Below are 19809 nucleotides of genomic sequence, written 5' to 3'. Positions count from 1 at the left end.
CTCTGTCCGCTGTCGCTGCTGGCCAAATCACATCTAACAGCTTATTAAGACATCCATTCAGCTCGCAATGTTTTGTGGCTTGCTAGTCTGTTCGTCACAGCTTCTGAAAGTCTTAGGTCTTCAGATTTTAATGAACTGCTCCCTCCCACCGGCAGAGGACCTGTAACACTGCCCTGATTCAGAAGAGTCGGGGAACAATAATTCACAGATCCCAGGAACGTTTCTGAATGACGCTCAGATGACAGAGGAACGAAGTTTGCAATCTTTCGGCAGCAATTCAAGAAGAGATGAATGTGCGTGTTGTAAGGGAGGGAGGATGCAGGAAGCATTCAAATCTGCAACAAACTGCCTTTATGACAACAGTTAGGGAAATGCTCGCTTTGTGGGAGCAGCGGAGCCCAGACACTCCACCCTCCTCGGCAGAGAGTTCCAGCACGGCGACTGCGGCAGCACGGGGAGACAAGGGTCCGGCTGAGCAGCTGTTCCTTCCTGACGTTTGTCTCCCGAACCCTCCCCTGGACAGTCTGCGCAGGGAAGGGGGAGCAGGCAGGGAGCAGGGCCCCTTCCGAAGCTGTTACAAGTGCTGTCAGTGGCCCTAAACACCGCAAGTGTGTCCTCTGGCCCACTTGTTGAAGCAGCAGAAATCTTCCCACCTGGACAGATCACAGACAGGAAGGGGGCCTTCATTTGGATTTGAGCTAATATCCCCACATTTTCCTCTCTGTCTCTAAAGATAGAATTAGAGACATGGGAGATGGGAAAATTACTCTGTCAACACAAATCCTCTGAGCACCTTCTCGTCCCAGAGCCTCACCCCATTTCCCTGAGGGTGGCAGCGCCTATGGGCAATGGGCTGTGATTCTGCTTTGGCCACCCTTTGGCTGACACCAAGGACAGGGAAACAGCGTGGGACTCTGTCTGGCGTGTTGCAGAGAGGTTGAATTCCACTGGAGAAACAAATTGCCAGTAGAACTATTATGCAAGCTTTTAAAAAAATATGTAACACTCATATAAGTTTATCCAAAAGGGATCACTACTGGGATGATGTGATCACCACTGGAGGAGAAGTGAAGTTATAAGAGAGATGAGTGTGACTCAGTCCCTATTTAAAGAAACTCATCATCTGGCCACTGATAAGCCACGATCAGGGCCCAAAAGATCATGTGCCAGAAGAGAAATGTAAACCAAGTGGGAAAGACGACTAAAGCAAGGAGTGGGCCATTTTCTCACAGCTACCATGGCATTGCCTTCTCCTGAGAGAATCTATGCCCACAGGTAGGGACCCTTAACACAGTGTTATCCACGAGGACATATAGCACCGACTGTGCGTGGAACCTGGTGTCTGTAAAAGAAAGAACAGAGTAGAGATGCTCCTCTTTAGCAAGCTCACGACTCATGCTATACCCCCACCATTGCAAAGGAACGGGTGTATTTATTTCTTGAACCATCTCAAGTACAATAACTCTTCTCTTCTGAATCTGACAGTTACTGAATCTTTGAAATAACCACCTTTGCAGGAGGCATAAAGGGGCTGTTGCAGTGAAAGTTGAGTGACATCTGAATATTATTCAGGAAGCATATGACATACTCTACCAACAAGAAGAGCTGCTTACAGATATAAAAATCATACAGGAGGAGTAAGCACATATCATTGAATAAAGGTGTGAATGATAGAAGGCTTGAGATGGAGAGACCTCCCCTTCTCATGCAAGACAATAACTTTGACTGACCAGCACAGCTAGACCACCAGTGCCTCCACTCGGGGCTGGGCACTCCCCTCACTCACAAATGACCATCCATGTGCTCAAAACTCAGTCCAAGTGTCATTTCTGCCAAGCCTTCTGCTATCTCTTCCTTTCCCTAGACAGTACAATCACCTACAGTTTTCTATGAGCTCCTGCTATGGAGTGAATTTTGTCTCCCCTAAATGCATACGTTGACGTTCAAACCCCCAGTGTGACCATATTCAGAAATAGGAGGTAATTAAGGTAAAAATTCTGTCATAAAGGCAGGGCCCTGACCTAACAGGATTAGTGTTCTGACAGGATTAGCACATGTACACGCTCTCTCCCCTCTCATCCTCCTCCCCTCTCTCTCAGCGCACACGCTCAGAAGAAAGCCCCTGTGAGGACAAAACGGCCAAATGCAACCCAGGAAGACAGCCCTCACCAGAAACCGAACCCTGCTGGACTTTGACCTGGGACTTCCAGCCTCTAGGACTGTGAAAAAATACACTCTGTTGTTGGAGCCGTCCAGTCTTGGTATTTTGTTATGGTGGCCCTAGCAAGACTAAGACAGCTCCCCTCCCAGTGCAATTGCTGATACCGGCTCAAGCTTGGTCTCCCCAGTTACACGGAATTCTCTGGAGGGCAGGAACCCTGTCCTAGGTCATCTTGTATCCCAGAGCCCGCCATGGTGCCTGGAACAGAGTTGGCCTTTAATGTCCATGAAATGGATTATAGAAAAACTAATAACCAATTTTACTGTAGTCATCAATTGGTCTTCAGGAGTCTGTGGATCCCATGAGAAATAGAGGCAGTGTTCACCTAGTCAACTGATCATCTTTCTTTCCAAGCAGATGAGGCAGGCTATGGCTGCAGACCTTCCAAGAGATAACGGGGAGGGGGAGTTATGTAGTCATTCCTCTCTCCCTTGCTCCCCAAAATAGAGCTGTACAGCTCCTGGGGCCGGAAGAATCACTGATCTAGAGGCAGCCCTTACTCAGCGAGACAAATCAGCCCCAAAGCACCGGACATCACAGCCACTCTGGGAGTTTTCTCCTCACCACCCTCAAGTCCTGTTGGCTACAGCCCCAAATGCTTTATTAAAGAAAAATCAAAATAAGCAATACAAAATAACAATAAAACCAATCCCCAGGGAGTAGTCTAGTTTCTGTGTAGTCATACCTCAACTCCCAACCACTCCTTAAATTTGCTTTCATCTGGCTCCTTTCTGTCCCTAATATTGCCACTGAAACTTTTGCTGCTGATTTATTTGGTGGTGTACTGGCATTTACTGAAGAGATGGGCACAAAGAACTATGGAAACCGGGAGACGGTCATTCCTGCTTGCCGTGCTCAGGTGAAAGGAGGTCAGGATGGCTTTCGGAGATGGTAGCATTTCACAGAGGTGTTAGAGGACGGGTAGGGTTTTGTTAGGTAGAGACGTCGGGGAAGACAGGGGCAGAGGAAATAGCAAGGACAAAAAGGCAGAGTGGAAGGTGGGTCACATGGAGCAAAGAGAAGCACAGAGGTAACTGCAGCTGGAGCTTATAACACACGGCAGCCACCAGAGTCGATGTTGGAAAATAAGGCGGCAATCACGCCGTGGAAAATTTTCACATTATGCTAGAGAAACTGGACGTATGTTGCATGTGTGACGGGGAAGCTGGTACACAGAAGAGTGAGTAGTCATGTTTTTGCTCTACTTGGAACTCAGGCACACAGAATTCAATTAATAACAATCATGGTTTTATGCTACACTCAAGACGGTATGTACACCGCCTTCTTTCCTCCTCCTCCCCTTCGTTTATTTCTTTTTTTATTCCTTCCTTTCCTTTTTTTTTTTTTTTTTTTTGTTTTTCATTAATAGACTTCATTTTTTTTAGAGCAGTTTTAAGTTTACAGAAAAATTGGGCGGAAAGTACAAGGAGTTCCCATACAGTCCTTAGCCCATCTCCACCCCCACGCAATTTCCCCTATTTCAGTGTTGTATTAGCGTGGTATATTTGTCACAATTGAGTCCATATTGATACACTATTATTAACTACAGTCCATGGTATACATTAGGGTTTGCTCTCTGTGCTGTACAGCCCCGTGGGTTTTGACAAGTGCATAATACCATACACTTGGCCTTCAAGTACCAGAGTAGTCTCGCTGCCCTAAAGATCCCGAGCTCCATCTATTCATTCCTCCCTTGCCCCCAACCTCTGGCAACCACTGATCTTTTTACTGTCTCCATAGTTTTGCTCTTTCTATAAGTGTCATATAGCTGGAATCATACCATATGTAGCCTTTCAGACTGGCTTCTTTCCCTTAGCAATATGCATTTAAATTTCCTCCGTGTCTCTTTGTGGCTTGATAGCTCATTTCTTTTTAGTGCCGAATAACATTCCATTGTATAGATGTACCACAGTTTGCTTTTCCACTCATCTATTGAAGGACGTTTTGGTTGCTTCTAAGTTTTGGCAACTACAAATAAAGATACTATAAACATGCATGTGCAGGTTTTTGTGTGGACATAAGTTTCACCTCATTTGGATAAATACCAAGGACTACAATTGCTGGATCACATGGCAGGACAGTGTTTAGCTTTGTAAGAAACTGCTATACTGTCTTCCAAAGTGGCTGTTAACATTTTGCATTCCCATCAGCTGGTTTTACATTGACCTAATTGCCAAATGCAATGGTAACTCTTTGGCTCTTAACATGGTTTCTCTGTTGCGCCCCTCCCTCAAAGTTCCTCCTTTCTTGGTTTCTGTAACTCACTCCCTTCCTCATTCTCCTAACACCATCCCTTGGCCTATTCCTCTCTCCCATGGAAGGGCTCTTCTTTCACCAGTACCTTAGATGTTGCAGGTCCTTGAGATGCCTGGTTGTCTTCTCTGCTCATTTTCTTCTCTAGAAGAGCTCAGTACTCCCCCTCCCTGCTGCCCACATCCTCCTCTGCTGCCTAGATACAGATTTCTCCAAGTCTACTTCTTCACCCTCAATCACGTTCTCTGACGCTCTATATTTAAACACTCAGCCACCTACTAGACATCTTCCTTGGATGTCCCCTATCAACATGTTCACAATGAAATCATCAGCCTTTCTAAACCGGTTTCCTTTTCCTACGTTGCCACCTTGGTGAGGGGCTCTATCTTTCATCTAGCTACCTGTTTCCCCCTAATGTAGAGCATTCCTCTCCTTTCTTCTTCTTTGCCCACCACCCACATCCAATAAATCACCACGTCCTCTTGATTTGAGACAATAAGGCATAAAGATTAAAAATATAAGCTTTGAAGTCAGATTGCCTGGCCTCAAATCCCATTTCTTCCACTTACTTTGGGCAAATTTTTTAATGACTGTAAAACTGTTTCCTCATGTGTAAGATAGAGAGAATAACAGTTCCTAACCTCATCGGGTTGATACAAAGATTGAATGAGGTAGTGCACATCCTATGCAATGCCAGGCACACAGAAAGTGCTCAGTAAATAGAAGCATGGTTACATGGTTACTATTTAAATGTTGCTTGATCTGTTCTATCAACTCTAACTGCATGGTCACTGCCTTGATTCAGGTTGTCATCATTTCTTTCCTGGGCTATCTCAGTGGTCTCTAACTGGGGGCTGAAAATGCTTCTTGAAATTCTGTTTGTGATTAGCTAAACTTAGAAATTGGGATGAGAGAGGTGAAGCAGGTTTCAGTTTGACTGTGGAAATCTGCTCCTGCAGATGGGTTTTTACTCAGGGAAAAATAGAAGCCACTAGGCCAGACTAATATTCAGGATTCAGATAGTGGGTGTACTTTGACTCAAAATGTATCTTCAATAACAGAGAGCTTTGTACAAGTCAACACAACCTGGCCAGACAGTTGTGGGGATTTATTAAACTTGACTTCCAGGAAAGACAGAGCCATTGAGCCCACAGTGGTTAAATTCTCTCTCCTCTGAGTCTCACAGATCACCGAGCCAACGCGAGATAAGTTCCCCCTTTCCGATGTGTCAGTGTTAGAAGAAAGGGGAGAATGAGAAACTAACCCTTCCCCTTCAGTTTGTTCCAAGACGGCAAAGACGGAGAACTGAGATCCGAGCTGCTGGGCAGCAGGTGCTGGTACCACTGCGCCCACCTTCTGGGGGCGGAGTGCGGGTAGGAGTCACTAGGTCTTGGTGCCAACTATGTTGCTTGTTTCTATGGACCTCTCCTCCTCTGTGCCTCTTGTCAAAGAGCGTTTTATGTGCACAGACCATGCGGGGGAGTTAGTGGGACGGCTAATCACAGGACTGAATTTACACGTAGATGCCTTTCTGCCACGCTACTCTCCCCACTCAAGTCTTGCCCACTCCCTCCGCCACCTCAACTCATGCGATCACTGATGTTAGAGTGCTCTTTTCACAACAGACGTAATAATGTTTCTCCTCTGCTTGTAACCCTCAGTGGCTCACATTCCCGCAAAACAAAGTCCAGTGATACACAGATCCTGCATGGTCTGGTCCCAGCCTCTGTCTACAAACATCTCTTCTTCTGATACCCCTGCCCCCATCCTGCGCCCTGGCTTGAAAACCCCACTCTATCATTTTTCCTTAGAATTCTTTTTTGCTTATTTATTTATTTATTTTTTAAGATACAAGGTGTCGCTCTTTCACCCAGGCTGGAGTATAGTGGTGCAATTGTAGCTCACTGCAGCCTTGAACACCTGGGTTTAAGCAATCCTTCTGCCTCAGCCTCCTCAGTACTGGGACTACAGGTGTATGCCACCATGTCCAGCTTTTTTTTTTTTTTTTTTTGGTCTTTCCTTCCTTTTCTTTTCTTTCTTTCTTTCTTTTTTTTTTTTTTTAAAGAAAGGCTCTTGCTATGTTGCTCAGGCTGGTCTCAAACTCCTGGCCTCAGATAATCCTCCCGAGTTGCTAGGATTATGGGTGTGAGCCAATAAGCCCAGCTAGAATTCTCTTTAGATCTTTTCCAGATTCCTCTTCAGCCTTCGAAGGTACCCAATTCAAAAGTATCCTCCTCTTAGAAGATTCCACCAATACTCTTCTACCCTCCAGGGTCCCACAACTGAAATCACCCTACCCTGAACTCAAATCACAACTCTGCTACTTATTTTGGGCAAGTTTCTTAAGGACCATAAGCCCATTTCCTCATGTGTAATATAGGGGGGAAAAATAGTTTTTACCCATTGGGCTGCTGCAAAAATTGAATGAGGCCAGTACAAAATAATGTATTCAGAAAATAAAGTACCTACGAATATATTTAACTAAGGAGGTAAAAAACTTCTACAAGGAGAACTATGAAACACTGAGGAAGGAAACAGCAGAGGATGTAAACAGGTGGAAAATCATACCATGCTCATGGGTGGACAGAATCAACATTGTTAAAATGTCTATACTACCTAAAGTGATCTACAGATTCAATGCAATCCCTATTAAATTACCAACATCATTTTTCACAGATATAGAAAAAATAATTTTACACTTTGTATGGAACTAGAGAAGACCCCGTTTAGTAAAAGTAATTTTAGGCAATATGAACAAAATGGGAGGTATTAATCTATCAGACTTCAAACTATACTACAAGGCTATAGTTATTAAATCAGATTGGTACTGGCACAAGAACAGGGATATAGACCAGTGGAACAGAACTGAGAACCCAGATATAAAACCATCCTCATATAGCCATCTAATCTTTGACAAAGCAGACAAAAACATACACTGGGGAAAAAAATCCTTATTCAATAAATGGTGCTGGGAAAACTGGGATAGTCATATGTAGAAGACTGAAACAGGATCCACACCTTTCACCTCTCACCAAAATCAAATTACGGTGGGCAACAGACTTAAACCTAAGGTGTGAACTATTAGAATTCTAGAAGAAAATATGGGGAAAAACTCTTACAGACATTGGCCTAGGCAAAGAATTATATGAGGAAGACCCCAAAGGCAATCACAGCAACAACAAAAATAAATGGGACCTGATCAAATTAAAAAGCTTCTGCACAGCCAAAGAAACTGTCATGAGAGCAAACAGACAACCTACAGAATGGGAAAAAATTTTCGCACGCTACACATCCCATAAAGGGCTGATAACTAGACTCTATTTAGAACTCAGGAAAATCAGCAAGAAAAAAAATCACACAACTCTATAAAAAGTGGGCAAAGGACATGAACAGAAACTTTTCAAAAGACGACAGAACAATGGCCATCAAACATATGAAAAAATGCTCGGCCGGGCGCGGTGGCTCACGCCTGTAATCCTAGCACTCTGGGAGGCCGAGGTGGGCGGATCGTTTGAGCTCAGGAGTTCGAGACCAGCCTGAGCAAGAGAGAGACCCCATCTCTACTAAAAATAGAAAGAAATTATATGGACAGCTAAAAATATATATAGAAAAAATTAGCCGGGCATGGTGGCTCATGCCTGTAGTCCCAGCTACTCGGGAGGCTGAGACAGGAGGATCGCTTGAGCTCAGGAGTTTGAGGTTGCTGTGAGCTAGGCTGACGCCACGGCACTCACTCTAGCCTGGGCAACAGAGTGAGACTCTGTCTCAAAAAAAAATAAAAATAAAAAAAAAAATAAAAAAAAAAAAAATGCTCAACATCTCTAATCATCAGGGAAATGCAAATCAAAACCACAATGAGATATCACTTATCTCCAATGAGAATGGCCTTATCAAAAAGTCCCAAAACAATACATGTTGGCATGGATGCAGAGAGATAGGAACACTAATACACTGTTGGTGGGACTGCAAACTAGTGCAACCTCTGTGGAAAGCAATATGGAGGTACCTTAAACAGATACAAGTAGACCTGCCATTTGATCCAGCAGTCCCATTATTGGGGATCTACCCAAAAGAACAAAAGACATCTGGACTCGAATGTTTATAGCAGCACAATTCACAATTGCAAAGATGTGGAAACAACCCAAGTGCCCATCAATACATGAGTGAATTAATAAAATGTGGCATATGTATATCATGGAGTACTAATCAGCTATAAGAAACAATGGTGATATAGCACCTCTTGTATTTTCTGGATAGAGCTGGAACCCATTCTACTAAATGAAGTATCCCAAGAATGGAAAAATAAGCACCACATGTACTCACTATCAAATTGGTTTCACTGATCAACACCTAAGAGCACATATAGGAATAATGTTAATCGGGTGTTGGGCAGATGGGGGTGGGTGGATATATACATACATAATGAGTGCGATGAACCCCGTCTGGGGGATGGACACGCTTGAGGCTCTGACTCAGGTGGAGGGGGGGGCAAGGGCAATATACGTAACCTAAACTTTTATACCCCGATAATATGCTGAAATTAAATAAATAAATAAAAATAATGTATTTAACCCACTGTACTGTAATACTTGCCAAACTGGACTGCAATCATGTGATGTCAGTACTGTTGGCCTCTCTCCCTACCTTCTGAGTAAAAAAGCTTCTCCCATCTGCCTTCTTCTAAGGAGACTGTCCTGACCAGAGAAGCTCCTGGGCTTTAGGATGCAGAATTAGAGGACAGGCAGGAGAGATGGGAAGGAAGAGGGTTAACGTGTGAAGGGAGGCTAAGCCAATCTATATCACAAAGAGGGGAGGGAGAAGAAAAGGGGGGAGAGAGAGAGAGAGAGAGAAATGCCATGCAGAATAGGGGATGGAGCAAGTTTCTGGAGGGTTGTGGTAACCAATAGCTCCTTGTAGAATGTGAGCAAATTAGGGGGAAAAAAAGAGGCTATGAAAATTGTTACTAGGGGGCTATGGAATTGGGGTTTTTTCACTTTTGAAAACAATAAATTAATGAATAAAATTCTTTTAAAAGTTCTTTTGGGCCGGGCGCGGTGGCTCACGCCTGTAATCCTAGCACTGTGGGAGGCTGAGGCGGGTGGATCGCTCGAGGTCAGGAGTTCGAGACCAGCCTGAGCAAGAGTGAGACCCCGTCTCTACTAAAAATAGAAAGAAATTATATGGACAACTAAAATATATATATACAAAAAAATTAGCCGGGCATGGTGGCGCATGCCTGTAGTCCCAGCTACTCGGGAGGCTGAGGCAGGAGGATCGTTTAAGCCCAGGAGTTTGAGGTTGCTGTGAGCTAGGCTGATGCCACGGCACTCACTCTAGCCCGGGCAACAGAGCGAGACTCTGTCTCAAAAAAAAAAAAAAAAAAAAAAAAAGTTCTTTTGGTCTTTGGATTGTGCTTCTTTGAGTATCTCCATACAAACACTGGACCACATGAGACTGAGATTGTTTAGGGTTACCCTGCGTACGTCTTTCCTCCGAGACCCTAAGCTTCTTTTCAGCACAGAGGCTGTGTCTCATTCCTCTGTGAATTCAATGCCGTCACACAGCCTGGCATATGAACAACACGTGGGATGTGAATAATACATGCTTAGTAAGTAAATATATCTACACTTACTCAACTACATTATAGACTCTTACAGAGCAAGTGCCTTCTCTTATTTTTCCACGTGTCCAAATAAATGAATTCTGTAGTGAGCTGCATGGTGGCCCCCCAAGGGGGGGACTCGGTCCCCAGAACCTGTATTAATTTACACAGCAAAAGATCCAATTAAGTTAAGGATCCTGAGCTTATCCTGGACTATCTGGGAGGCTAATCACACATATCCTGTAATAAGGGAGGCAAAGAGAGTTCTGAGACAAAGAGGAAGCGGGCCTGTGACCACAGAGGCAGAGATTGCAGCGATGTGGCCACAAGCCAGGGAACACCCGGAGCTACCAGAGGATGGAAGAAGCAAGGAAAGATTCTCCTCAGGGAGTGCAGCCCTGCCAACACTTTGGTTTCAGACTTCTGACCTCCAGAATTGAAAGAATAAATTGCTGTTGTCTGAAGCCATGTAGTGGTGGTAATTTGTTAAGCAGCCACAAGAAATGAGTATGAATGCCTTACCTGTAATGGATGCTCTGTAAATCTTTATTAATAACTTGTCTGAGTCACTTATAATCGCAGGCTGTGCTGCCTTTTCAAAGTCACAGACACACACCCACACCTCCATGGCCAAGAGCCAGAGCTCCACTGTGTCAGCAGCATTTCTTCTATTTTCCACAGAGGACAGAGGCCTTCTCCCAGGGCTGGAGGATGTCAGAAAGCCTGTGACACCCTCGGGGAGACCACTAACCACACACACTTGCTTCTGCTTATCAAAGTCTGCCACGTGATCCTCCAGAACCAGTTGTTGCTAACTCTCCAGTCTTCATTTTAGGAGTCCTGTTTTATTCAATCACTCTGCCATGGGTATTTCTTAACCTAATACCCATTTGACAGTAGAAATTCCAGCTACCATGACAACTTTCTTCCATCCCCCATTTTCCCCTAACCCATGTGACCTCTTCTAATAACTCTTTTTAAAAGCTGCAACTATCAGCAAGCATGTCCAGGTTAGATGTGATTTCATGCTGATGGTGTCTACCATATGCAAAAGGAGACATCATGGTCTGGAAACACCAGTACTACATTGAGTCTCTCCACACCACTGTTCAAAGAAGACCACATGGTGTCCCTTTCTCAATTCTCTTCCAAGGCTGGCTGAGGCAGGAATGGGTAGAATCAAGGGGAGAAGAGGGTCTATTTAACTGGTCCACCCATACAGCATGCTTTGGGACCCTGGGCAGTTTATAAAACTAACTTCCTTGGGCCTTAGTGTCCTCATCTATAAAATGGGGATAATGATGGCAGCTACTGACTATTACCCAAGGGAGTAGATAAGCACTGAGCACAGAAAAAGCACTCAGTAAATATCAGGTATATGTAGGCATGTATAAAGTCAACAAGAAGCTAAACTCTCCAATTAGATTTCCACGCCCTTCCCAATGTTTAATCCTTCCTGTATCTCTTATGCCTTCACCTCTTCTTTATAGTTCCCAAGGGCTGCCCAAACTCTCTGGTCTCTTGGCCTTACTCAGCACACAGCATGACACAGTGTTTGGCTTCAGCATAAAGCTTTGCTGGGATCAAGTGTCCCTGTAGAGGAGGGAGATTAGGACTTCAGGTATAGGTGGCCATCAGGGAGGCTACTAGGGTCCTCTCCCATACTCACGTCATCATACACCAAACATCAGACACATGCATGCACAGTACCTAGCTCAGGAAGATGCACTCTGACCTGGTAGACTCTCACCTCCGAGGAAGGTAAGGCTCTAGAGGGCAGGCTTCGTGGGAATGCCCTGCCTGAGTCGGCTTACCCTCACATTCAGCATCTCCCTAACCCTGGTTTTACCTGGTTATTTCCTAGCTAAGGCTTTCCTCCAAATTGTGTATTATTTATATTTTAGGTTTCAGTCATAGATTAACCATGAGCAAGTCTAGTTCATGAAACTTTTTTTTTTTTTTTTTAAAGAGATGGGTTCTCATACTGTTACCCAGGCTGGAGTGCAGCAGCGTGATCACAGCTCATTGCAGCATTGAACTCCTGGGCTCATGTGATCTTCCCAGCTCAGCCTCTTGAGTAGCTAGGACTACAGGTGTGCACCACCATGGCTGGATAATTTTTTAAATTTTTTGTAGGGATGGGGTCTTGCTATGTTGCCTAGGCTGGTCTCAAACTCCTGATATCAAGAGATCCTCCTGCCTCCCAAAGTGCTGGGATTACAGGAGTGAGCTGCTACTCCCAGCCTGGTCCACTAAATTCTCTAGCCAATAATTATATCATATGACAAACACACCAAATTGTCATCAGTTATTATGAATGATTCAAAATTATAATTCTGCAACATCTTTATAAGGAGAAGAGGTTCCTAATGTGAAGACAGCAGGAACAGAAATGACACCGACCTTGAATTGCTTATTTACATCCAGAATTAGCCCCAGAGATATTCATGACTGAGAGTTTTAAACAGTCTTACAATAGTCATTTCTCTCAGGACATTCTCTTTATTATCATAGTTAAATTATTTGTGCAACAAACACATATTTAATTAGTTGAGCTTCAGCAGTCTTCAGGAGGCAGGGAAATTACAAAGCTTAGGACGTTTCCAAGTAATAGTCCCAGGTTAACCCTGTGCCCTTCCTCCACCGGCTGTTTGCTCACAGCAAGAGGCTTTGCTTTCTGTCCACAGGGAAAATCTGCATTCGCTATGGTAGATGGCAGAGCTTTCTCTCTCAGGCTTGCCTCTTCCCTGCTGTGTGTGGTGGGGGGGGGGGAGGGGGGTGCTGGGACCCAATCTTTGGAGAGTTCTTTGTGGGGAGAATCCACAGACCCTCTCCCTGGGTGGATATTCCAGTCCCGGCAGCCCTTCTCCTGGGGGATTCTCCCAAACCCCTGGGCAAAGACAGTACCTGGCACTCTCTGACTTCAGACAGATCACCTCTTTGATGATAATTTATATCTAGTTTAATGTCAAAACAAAAAGCATGGCGAGAAGAGGGTGATGAAGGGAAAAAAAGGGGAAAGAACCAGGGGTGGGGGCGGGAGGCAAGGAACAAAGGAAAAAGGACAATGTGAAAAGACAGCTAGATACCAGCACCAGGAAGGGATGCAGCTACTGATAAGAGGCTGCTAGCCCAGCTCTAGCCCTCGCAACCCCTGTCCTGCTCAAATCCCACCCCTGCCCCACTAGAAGAGTTCCACCCAGCCCAGTCTCTGCTCTCCAGATATCTGTTGAATAAATGAAGGATTTCTCTGTTGGAATTTACTACATTTCCATAGTCCGTATAATGTTTAAGATTTTATTTTAGAATTAAAACTAGAGGTGGAGAAAACCAGAAAATTATGTATGTGTTTATGTGTATATACATACATATTTAAAATTTATTTTTTAAAAATTATACATGGCCGGGCGTGGTGGCTCATGCCTGTAATCCTAGCACTCTGGGAGGCCAACACAGGAGGATGGCTTGAGGTCACGAGTTTGAGACCAGCATGAGCAAGAGTGAGACCCCGTATCTACTAAAAATAGAAAGAAATTAGCTGGACAACTAAAAATATATATAAAAAAAAAAATTAGCCGGGCATGGTGGCGCATGCCTGTAGTCCCAGCTACTCGGAGGCTGAGGCAGGAGGATTGCTTGAGCCCTGGAATTTGAGGTTGCTGTGAGCTAGGCTGACGCCACAGCACTCTAGCCCGGGCAACAGAGCAAGACTCTGTCCCAAAAAATAAAAAATAAAAAAACTTATACAGAAGAGTACGAAAATCTTAAGTGTACAGCATGCTGAACTTTCAAAAATAGAACACACGTGTTTGTAACTAGCACTTTAACCAAGAAAAGAATGACCAGCATCTCAGAAGCCCCCTCATGTCCCTCCCAATCACTACCCTTCCAAAAGTAATCACTATCCTGATTTCTGATATCACAGATTAGTTTTGCCTATTTTTGAACTTTATATGAATGGAACCAAATAGGATGTATTCTTTCCTGTCTAGCTTCTTTCACTCAAGATTCTATTTATGGGCCGGGCGCGGTGGCTCACGCCTGTAATCCTAGCACTCTGGGAGGCCGAGGTGGGCGGATCGTTTGAGCTCAGGAGTTCGAGACCAGCCTGAGCAAGAGCGAGACCCCATCTCTACTAAAAATAGAAAGAAATTATATGGACAGCTAAAAATATATATAGAAAAAATTAGTCGGGCATGGTGGTGCATGCCTGTAGTCCCAGCTACTCGGGAGGCTGAGGCAGGAGGATCGCTTGAGCTCAGGAGTTTGAGGTTGCTGTGAGCTAGGCTGACGCCACGGCACTCACTCTAGCCTGGGTAACAGAGTGAGACTCTGTCTCAAAAAAAAAAAAAAAAAAAAGATTCTATTTATGAAATTCATCCAATAGTGTTAGAGTTCTTCATTCTCACTGCTATATAGTGTTCCATTGTGTGACTATCCCACAAGTCACTTGTCCATTCTTCTATTGAAGGGCTTTTGGGTAATTTTATATTTTGTATATTAAAAATAGTGCTCTATAAACATGCTTCTATGCATGTCTTTCAGTGAACATACAGACACATATGTACATCTAGGGGTGGAATTGTTGGGTTGTAGGTATGCAAATGTGTTCAACTTTAGCCGATGTTTCAATGTACATTTCTCCCATTCAGATGCACCCATCAGTCTGTCTGAAGCATAGAAGGTATTGAGAGTCCTCGAGGCAGGAGGGCTGGGCACTGGGTTTCCGTTACTCACTACTCTTGAGAAGCAGTTTATACCTTCAAGAAGTCACGTTAAAAAAAAAAAAAAAAAGTCACATAAGAATAAACCCTTAACTCCAATGTGTTTTGGTTTGTTACCGTTTATGAGTATATTACAGCTAAAGAACAATCACTGCCTGAATATCATTAACTGTGACATTACTAACAGAGGCGCTGGCCCCTGACAGCACAGCCTCCACCCTAGGTCAGATGTTAACCCAACAGCAGCCGTGCCACCTCCGCTGCAGGGGAAAATCACTTCACTCACTGCGCTGGCATCAAACGCCAGTTGCGAAAAAGGGAGGAAACCAAGAACAACATTTAGTTTGTGACTTTTTAATCAAATCAGGCTTTAAAAATAATTGAATGTATTCCAATGATGGGAGATTTTCTTAGTCTAATTTGTGCTGCTGTAATAGGATACCTGAGACTGGCAATTTATAATAAAGAGAAATTTATTTTTCTTGGAAGCTGGAAAGTCCAAGATGCGGGGGCCAGCAACTGGCAAAGGCCTTCTTGCTGCATCATCTGATAGTGATAGACAGGGGGTGGGGCAGGGGCTGAACTTACCTTTCTAGCGTGAACCCATTCCCGTGATAAGGGCACTAATCCACTGGCAAGGGCATTGGTCCACTGACCACCTCCTTAATGGTGTCCCACCTCTTAATACTGTTACAATGGAAACTGAATTTCAACAAGAGTTTTGGAGGGGACAACCATTCAAACCATACCACAGAGAAGAAAACAGAAATGGAAACATAACTATTACTTTGTAAATCACGTGTTTTCCCTCCTACACATTGGGACTCTGTGTAACACTCAATCACAACAATGATTGTCACTGAATAATTTTATCAAATAGTAAAGCTCCAAAAGAAAAGCCCCTTTTACCACAGCTGTGGGAATTTCCCTCTCCATAATATGGTAGTCTTCTATAGCATTGCCTTAAAATTTTTTATAGTTTGAGAAGACTCAAGAGTTTTCAAGTAAAAATCCAGTTAATTCACAGAGTCACCATATGATCCAGCATTTCCACTCTTACGTATATACCCAAGGGAACTGAATACATATGGCCACACAAGACCTGTACATATTCTCAGCAGCATCATTCATGACAGCCCCAAAGTGGAAACTCCTCAAATGTCTAATAACTGGTGAATAGACAGAGTTTAGTATTATTCAGCGATAAAAAGGAACGGCACATGCTATAACATGGATGAATGTTGAAAACATTAAGCTATGCAAGAGAAGCCAGACTCAAAAGATCACATATTGTATGCTTTCCATTTATATGAAATGTCCAGAATAAGCAAATCTATGGAGACAGAAAGCAGATTAGTGGTTGCCAAGAGAGAAGAATGGGGAATGGCTTTTAATAGGTATGAGATTTCTTTTTAGGGTGACAAAAATGTTCTGGAATTAGTGGAGATGATGGACACTTTTGTGAGTATACTAAAAACCACAGACTTGTACACTTTAAAAGGGCAAATTTTATGGTATGTGAAGTGTGTCTCAATTTTTATAAAATTCTAGTTAAGTGCTAGGGCACTGAAATCAAGCAGATATGGAGGATTTAATTCCAATCTGCTGCGTGCTGTAGGCTATGGGTTAGTCAGGTAAGCCCTATAAGCCTCATTTTTCTCCTCTGTAAAATGGGGATGATAAAAGAATTATCTAATGGCTACTGTGAGAACCAAAGAAAGTAATAAACATTAAGTGTTTGGCACAGTAAGTACCCAATAAACTATTAGAGTGAAAGAAATAGTAGGAACTGGCTCTTAACCAACCTACTTTTTGTCATTCCTGGCATATGCCAATGATTTCTATCAGACCCAATAAAGGATATAATTTTCTACATAGTATCATATAAGGAGTTAAATCAGTAGGTGCTGTTCAGTCAGAGGAAAACCCTGCCACCAAGGAAGAAACGTCCACAAGCAGAGAAATAGCAACTAATGCTGAGCAGATAGCAAGAGCTGTTTCCAAAGTCCCCACTGGTGAGCTGTCCAGGGAGGCCCTACAACTGGCTGGGCAGGTTACACCCCCAGAGGCCTGGGAACAAGACACCACCACACCTGATGGCTTGCCACCCTACCCCTTCGTCCTCAGGTACAGGCAAGAGCACCAACACCAGGCCTGCAGAACCGAGCAAAGGCATGTCCCATCACAGTACCTCTGAAACCACTCAGCAGGGCTGGCTCCTGTTGGAGGTGGCAGGAGAAAGGTGGTTTCCCACTTCTAAGACCCAACTCTTGCCAGATTGATCATTGCCCCCTACATCTGCCTCAACTTGTCGCTAGAGCATATTATATGTAATCCCCTAAATGACAAGTTGTAATAGGGTTTTTCTAGTTATTACTCTTAGCAATGCCCACAACAGTATCCCATAAATCAGAAGTTTTCTTAAAAGTGATAGTGCAGGGATGGCAGTTCAACATTTAACCCCATAATTGCCAAGGACCAGAGAAGGGCTGCCGGCAGGGCTGCTCCTCTTACGTGTCCTTGGGACGCACCTCAGTGAGTGGATCACAGTGAGAGGATGCTATGTAACAGGGACTTCCCCCATTTTTTTTTATTTTCCTTTCTTCCCTAAATTTGGTTTGCTGCAGTTTAAAAATATATATCACAATGCTTTTGGATTTTTTTTTTTTAACTTTTGCAATGTCATTAGCTTGTTATATTGTTCTTTTTTTAAAATTATATTTTGACTGGTATATACATTTCTTCTCTTAAATTTTCACGGCTGTCCGGGCACAATGACTCATGCCTGTAATCCTAGCACTCCGGGAGGCTGAAGCAGGATTTCTGGAGCCCAGGAGTATGAGCTTGCAGCGAGCTATGATGACGTCGCTGTACTCTAGTCTGAGCGGGCGACAGAGCGAGACTCTGTCCCCTCAAACAATTTTTTTTCATGGCTTGGTTGGAGAAGCAACAGAGCTTTTAAAAATCAGATGGTTAACATTTTAGAGTCAGATAATTTTAGAATCAGATTTACATTTCCCTTATTTCTGGCTATTTTACTATGGAGAAGCGGCTTAACTTCTGAGTCTCAGCTGTTTCTTTTGTAAACTGGGCATATTATCTACTTGATAGGATAGTTATGAAAATTAAATAAGTTTACATAGAACATTTAGTCCAGATGCCAGATTTTAATAATGGTCAGTAAATGGTAACCACTATTATTCTTGCTATTACTAGCTAAGACAACCATATTTGATTCAAGTTCAATATTGCTTTCCTTCAAGATTTATTTCATCTTCTGGGGTTTAAGAAACTTCAGAAGCAACACCTGGCCTCCTGAGAACCCCTGTGAATGTATCTATCACACCAGAAGTTCTGGTTTTTGTTGTTCTTAGAGTCTCACTCTGTTGCCCCAGTAGTGGTGTGATCCTAGCTCACAGCAACCTCAAACTCCTGGGCTCAAGCTATTCTCCTGCCTCAGCCTCCCAAGTAGCTGGGACTACAGGCGCATGCCACCATGTCTGGCTAATTTTTTCTATGTTTACTAGAGACGGGGTCTCGCTTCTGCTCAGGGTGGTCTCAATCTCCTGACCTCAAGGGATCCTCCCACCTCAGTCTCCCAGAGTGCTAAAAGTTCTGGGATTTAAATGAAGTGTTTCTCTGACCTCAGAAATAAAGTCTCACGGAGAATGCTTGTTACAGACACCTCTTGTGCACCCCTTCCTAATTCTCTCAGCTCCACCACTTTAGCTACTGGCTGCTACAACCAGAACTACCACACAGTAAACTACAGAGCATCTCACCTGGAATGGAGCTTTGTGTGACACAACGGAGTGGGACTCCCACAGGAAACCACTGTTACAACCCAGAGGAGTGGGGAGTTTACACAGGTAGAGCCACCCTGAGACTTGTGATAGAGACATTCAGTGGACAAATCCAGAATCCTGAACTCCCAAATTCCCCTGAACTTTCTGGGCCAGTAAAGACAGCCCCTCCTTGCTAGAGGAGAGCAGCCTTTTCTTGCCTAGGCATCCTGCAGCTGCCTCATAAGGTGATGCTTCCCTTCCTCAAACCTTTCACCCCAGCTGATAATTAGAGTAGGGTCTCTGCACAGCCTACAGTGCCCCTGCTGGGAATAGCCTTGTTCTAAAGGACTTTCTTGTTCTCAAGGACTTTCAGGACCCACTGTTACGTACTGATGGGAGCTGGGGGAGTAGGTGAGGAGGGTGATGGGGTGAACGTCAGGCTAGATCGGTGAGATGTGAGACTTCACCTACAGGGGAGCACTCTCTTGTGACTTGTGGTTTAGTATCCTAGCACAGACACCTGGAGCTGGTCCTCATACACTGGGATGGCTCCTTGAAGCCTGAGCACAATGACAGCCTAATGTAAATTAAATGGAGATCCTGATACTACCTTGGAAGAACATGGAGGAAGCTGTCAAAAGGCTCAAGAGTAGGCATGCTAGAGTGGATTTATTATGAGATCAGAAGAACCCACCATCTGACCATGATTCTAGGAAGGCTGAGGGGTAACTTTCTTATAAAGGGTTAAGTACACCAGTTCTGTCCTCTGCTGGCTGGAGTTGATGGGAAGAGACACTGCTGTGGTATTGGGCTTTTGAATTAAAGGCAAATGGTAACATTCCAAAATAGCAGAGGCCAGGTAGTGACAATTAACCAGAGGCTAGATGGATGCAAATACCATAACTGACAGTGAGATCACAGTGGCAATCAGGGTGCTTTGACCATTAGGGATTCGTGGCAATGGCTGATTGGCCATGGGCAAGATGGAAGGAAAATCAACTAGCGTGTTACCTCACTTGTATAAAAGTGGAGGGGGGTGGGGGGGACGAGAGAGCAGAGGCTGACACCAGTGCCACAATCTACACGCTCAGAGTCCACGGGTTGAGGAGAGGCTAGGTCTCCTTGAGGAAGGCCCTGGCCATACCCACACACAGTTCATATGATAAACATTTCACTAATCCTTCTACCAAAGGACCTGTCACCACATACTAGGATCACAGGCAG

The 19809-nt window shown here is 44.1% G+C and overlaps 1 pseudogene; it reads left to right on the top strand.

The window, feature by feature from the left end:
• The first annotated feature begins 371 nt into the window (after window positions 1–371).
• Window positions 372–19809, top strand: part of LOC138395965 (large ribosomal subunit protein uL6 pseudogene) — a 40859-nt pseudogene continuing 21421 nt past the window's right edge.

The sequence above is a fragment of the Eulemur rufifrons genome, chromosome 15 (assembly GCF_041146395.1).
Source record: "Eulemur rufifrons isolate Redbay chromosome 15, OSU_ERuf_1, whole genome shotgun sequence".
NCBI classification, from domain to species: Eukaryota; Metazoa; Chordata; class Mammalia; order Primates; family Lemuridae; genus Eulemur; species Eulemur rufifrons.
This window is presented reverse-complemented; position numbering and strand designations above follow the sequence as displayed.